Raw genomic sequence first — 5,566 nt, forward strand, 5'->3', positions numbered from 1 at the left:
CAATACCAGCTACAAATGGACTACACAGAACCAGAGATAAATGCAAGTTACTGACCCAGGCAGGCCTGGAGCCAAGATCACAGAGAGAGGGGCTGACTTCACTCACGTGTGTGCTGCTGGACCTGGGCTAGGTGACCTGGCAAGGTCCTCAGAACCTATGGGGTGTGCGCAGCTTTTGTCCTCTGGCTCAAGGTCTGTCTGTCTGTCTGTCTGTGGTTGTTCTGTTGCCTTATTTGTCAGTTGTCTCCCCTCTCACTCCAGAGAGCTACATGGCAGCTACAGCATCTACCTCCCCTTTTCTTCAACTCAGCAATGGTTTTAAAAAGCCAGAGTACTGGAGTATAAGAGAACAAAGCTTAACATACCAGGCTACACAGAAGGTCTGAAGTGTGCTAGGCTGACTGAGCACACAGGCTGTTGAGATGCCTTCTTCGTTTATTTATTAGTTCTCAGAAAATTCCAGTATTGGTCCTTAAGCATTTGAAGTCACAGAGTACAAATACAGGCAAGTCTAACACAGACCCTTTGATGTTGCTTGTTAAGTGACCCCTGTTCTTCTACAAGACTTCTTGAGAAATTTAGCAAGCAAAAAAAATTCCAAAAACAATAGAAATAGTGGTTCTCCTGGGAGCTGTCTCTGGAAATGCAGGAACATTCTAGAAACTTGGAGAAGGGAAGGCTTTGTCTCTGTTTCAGTGAGAGGTTGGGGGCAGGGGGTGTCACTTAGCCTTTGAAACTATGTCTGTAAAATGGCCTCAAGATACCTTCTCTACAAAGCTTGGTGAGAACAAGACAAAAGGCTCTAGAGAGAGAAAAAACATGAACGAAACTTTTAAATAGAAACAGAGTACATAAGCCACCATGATACAAGTCCGGGTGATTCCCACTACCTTACAAGGTACTTTCTCAAAACATTAACAATAATGATTATAATATTAGTATATGAGACAAGGTCTCATGTAGTCTAGGCTGGCCTGTGTCAAATACTTTTTTGGTAAACACTGCTTCTTGGCTGATAAATAAAATGTCCTTAACTACTCAAACAGAAATACAAGTATTATACTACTTCCAGATTTGAGATTTTATTCCCTATTATGTTTTCCTGTCTATGTTTCTTCTTTTGCATGTAGCTGAACTTCTTTCTTCTTTCTTTATAGAATCTTCATGGGCTTTTCCTCTTTATCAGTATACTCCTTGCAATAACTATTACAGAACCCGTCTACTACCTAGCAGTGTGTGAAACCTTATCATATGCCTTATGCAGAGGGCACAGGGTGCTCCTACTCAAGGACAGGACTAGAGAAATCAGGGCCCTTAAACTCACAGGCTTTTCTCTTCAAAGGAAGGGATTCACACCTGTTTCAGCCCAGAAGGTTGGAAGTGGGTGTGATCAATAACCTGGTGACCTTCGGCTATCTGTAGAGCCATGTTTCACCTGGACTCCTGAGCACTGTTTCTCAGTCAATAGAACCCAATAGAACCCATTAATGAGGTCCTATGCACTTTGCAAAGGAGTCTGCTATTAGGTTTATTCCAGACCCCCCTCTAGACCCTTATCCTAGGCACTATTTCCCAGTCAATAGAACCCACTCTTAAGTAGGAGGTCATGCTTTGCAAAATGTAGTCACGCCTTAATAATTGTCATAAGGAAACATTTTTCTTAAGTCATACTGTGTGTGCTTAAGTGTCAAAAATCAACTGCTTGGATCAGACTTTAGAGTGCCCAGCACTGGCTAACTAAGCCATGTTGAACCTGATTTCCTTCTTGCCTGTTGAGGACTGCTCCTCTGCCAGCCGTAGCAGGGTTTATTGTTTTGTGCTATGTTGCTTCGTTTTGTTTGGGGGCGTTATGTCTTCATTAGGGTCTCATCGCTGTGAAGAGACACCATGACCACAGCAATAAAGGAAACTATTTCATTGGGGCTGGCCTACAGTTTTAGAGGTTTAGCCCACTGTCGTCTCGGCAGAAAACATGGCAGCATGCAAGCAGACATGGTGCTGGAGAAGGAGCTGAGAGTTCTACATCTTGATCCAAAGGCCAAAGAAAGAAATCATGTGTCCGTACTGAGCATATCTTGAGCATAGGAGGCCTCAAGGCTCAATTCCACAGTGACAGTCTTCCTCCAAAAAGGCCATACCTACTGTAATAAGGCTACAACACTTCCTAATAGTGCATTCAAACACATTAGTCTATGGGGGCCATTCCTACTCATATCACCCACCAGGGACACATCGTATTTTTCTTAAATAATTTGGTGTTCTCTTTATATGCTTTTACTTCTGTTGTTTTGTGAGAGAAAAAAAAAAAAAAAAAGACCCAAACGTTTGCTAATGAAGACTTGGGAGCCAGATGCTGGGGTGAACGAAAGCATGCTAGTTCACAGAAAGTGAGCAAACACTCGGCTGACCTTCCTAGTCCACTGTTGTCCCAGAGCAGAAAAGCTTCTTCTCCTTCCCCTTGCTGTCTTAAAAACCCTTCAACTCAAAGGCCCTCCTTTCTGTTAACTTATGTTCACTCCCAGTCAACTGGTCTCTTGCTTCCCCCTCTTGACTTAAGGTTGAGTTTCTTTAATCCTGTTTACAGAAACCTCTTGGGTTGAAGGTGTAGGCTAGGGCTGAGCCACACCACAACAAGAACAGGTTTCTCCAGTTCACAATCTTGGGGTTCACAATGTGATCAATAACCTGCAACATACTTCACTTTCAGAAACGGAGGCAGAACAGCAAAGCAACGTGAAGCATGATACCCAACACTCCACAGACATTTCTGACACAAATTAGCCTGCTCTCCATGTATTTGAAACCTCGCACACCCAATTCTTCTTGAAAATAATTACTTTCTCCCAGGCAATAGTCTTTTGATGTTAAAACAGTGAGAAAAGTATAAGTCTACCAGAACATACTAAAGTAACACAAGCAAGTCTCTTTAAGAATTCTCAAAAATAATAGATTAAAAAACACATTGAAGAAGAAAAAAAAGGGGGGGGGAGAATAAAGTTGTTATCCTAATTCCAGCAACATCTCCATCATCTGTTTCATCAAGGCTACTTCCCGAAGGCTCTGCATTAAACAATCTGATCATTAAATCTGTGAAAACCACAAGGGATGTGCCCGTCTCGTTAAAAACTGCACGCATGTGAACTGTGATAATGAGGGAGAACATCTATTTTGGTTTTAAGGACAGAAGTGCTTCCTGCCCGTTGCTTAGTGCAGAGACACTTGTAGTAAGCAGCAGCACAAGACAGACGCCCCGGGAGCCAGTCTGTCAGGATGACTCCACAGACTCTTGACCTCAATTTACCAGCAAGGATCACAAGGTATTCAAAGCAGAAACCACTAACTCCACAATATGGAGCTGAATATTTCTTTGAGGAGGTACCAGCTCTCTATGAAAGGCGAGTCCATGCTGCTTTACAGACACTCAAACTCTGCAGAACTCAAAACGACTGCCCTTTTGTTTTTCAACTTATGAATAAGGCCAAATAATCCTTCACACACCTTATCTACATTCAACACTGCAAGAAATCTGTTATTATTTGTCTATATTTTAGAAAAGCGTATTGATAACTGGCCTAGAATTGGCTAGGGCCATATTCTATAATGTTGGCAACTTACACTTATGGTATTATTCTTACAGTTGGGTTTCAGGCTAGACTTGAATTTGTAGAGTCAATCCACTTCCCCCCATTATTCATACCAACCTAGTCAGGATACCACCACTCAGTTCATCTTGAAAGTAAAAGTAACAATCTCGGAATAAACCTGAAAAGAAGAGAATCCTTCTGCACTGGGCCAGGCAGCCACGTATCCAGGTAACATCAAACCTCGATGATGAATTGGTGACTTGAGCTCTATGTGGCAGATTATAATCAGGTGTGCATCTCCAGTCCCTCATAAGTGACATAAAGTGAGAGCCAGAAATAAAGTCAGACGATAAAAGTACTGGAAATAGTCCTGAAGACCCAGAAAACAGACCTCCAATGAGTGACTCTTCAAAGCCAGGGCGGAGAAAACATCACAGCCATCGAGAAGTTTGGGAACAGAGCCTTACAACTCTCAAGGTGTTAAGTGCACCAGAAATGGGAACTGTAAGAAACCGGCAGGAGGGGATGGCTTGGAAAACTGGAGACTCTCCTTCCTGCAAGACATCTTAAGGACGGATTTCAGCATCCTTCGCGTGGTGGTTAGAATGCAAATGGCCCGCACAGGCTCACAGGGAGTAGCATTATTAGGAGGTGTGGACTTGTTGAAGTGTCTCACTGGGAATGAGCTTTGAGATTTCAGAAGCTCAAGCCATGCCCAGTGTCTCACTCTCTCCCTGCTGCCTACTGATCCAACAAAACCAACAGAAAGCCCAGATACACAGAGAAGCTGGACGATACTCAATGATATTCAATGATAACTCAATGATACTCAATGATACTCAACGATACTCAATGATAGCTTGGTCAAGGAGGAAATAAAGAAATTAAAAGACGTTTTAGAATTGAATCAAAATGAAGGCACAACATATCCAAACTTATGGGACACAATGAAAGCAGTGCTAAGAGGAAAACTCATCTCTGAGTGGCTCCAAAAAGAAACTGGACAGAGCATATCCTAGCAGCTTAACAGCACACCTGAAAGCTCTAGAACAAAAAGAAGCAAATACGAAAATTAACAACCAAAGAAGAACTAAATGAATTAGAGTAGTTCCTTCTCACAGGCAACTATCCACATGATAATGTCAAAGAATAAAGCAGGAATTGCCAGCTATTTATCTATGCTCCTGCAACTTAAAAATGAAATTTTAGGGTGGGGAGATGAATCAGTGGGTCAAAGGCTTTGTGGTGGAAACAGGAGGACGTGAGTTCAGATCTGTAGCCAGGCGTAGCAAGTGTCTGTGATCCCAGGGGTGGGGAGTAAGGATTAGACAGGGGACAGGAACATAGCTCGAGAGCCTCCGGCTTAGCTGATAGACTGCAGCTCCAGCTTCAACAAGAGGCCCAGTCTCAAGGGAAATAAAGCAGAGAGAAAAAGTGGACACCTGACACATCACACACACACACACACACACACACACACACACCAATTTCTAAACGACTAGAAATAAATCAATGAAATGCATAAAAGCACCCAAGTATAAAAGGAAAAATGATGGGAAAATTCATTTCTGGTTTACAAATAAAAAGAGAAAACAAATAAATCTTAATTAGCTTCTTCTGGTCAAGCAAGCTGCTGAATCAATTTATTTCATTTTAGCACTCTGGGGAATACAGTGGGGAGTCAAAAATAACCAGTCCTCACAATTGCTACCAGTTAGCAAAGGGCAAAATCCAAGGGTCCCTCGGACACCAGTGCACCCAGGCAAGACAGTTCACAGTGGGTAAAGCCACTTGCCAAACAGTCTGATGGCCTCAGTTTAAGCTCCAAAACCCATTTACTGGGGAGAGAACTGATTCCTACAAGTTGCTCTCTGACCTCCATATATGTATGCACCATTGTCTGTGTGATAGACATATATCAACAAGAACCAATCAATGTAATTTTTAAAGTAAGCCATCTTTGTTTCAGATGTATAAATATC

At 42.4% G+C, this 5,566-nt stretch overlaps 1 protein-coding gene across 18 annotated transcripts in view; it reads right to left on the reverse strand.

The window, feature by feature from the left end:
- The window catches only part of Apbb2 (amyloid beta (A4) precursor protein-binding, family B, member 2), a 320,340-nt gene that overhangs the window by 199,178 nt on the left and 115,596 nt on the right, over window positions 1-5,566 (reverse strand). The window lies entirely within an intron of this gene.

The sequence above is a fragment of the Mus musculus genome, chromosome 5 (genome assembly GCF_000001635.26).
Source record: "Mus musculus strain C57BL/6J chromosome 5, GRCm38.p6 C57BL/6J".
NCBI classification, from domain to species: Eukaryota; Metazoa; Chordata; class Mammalia; order Rodentia; family Muridae; genus Mus; species Mus musculus.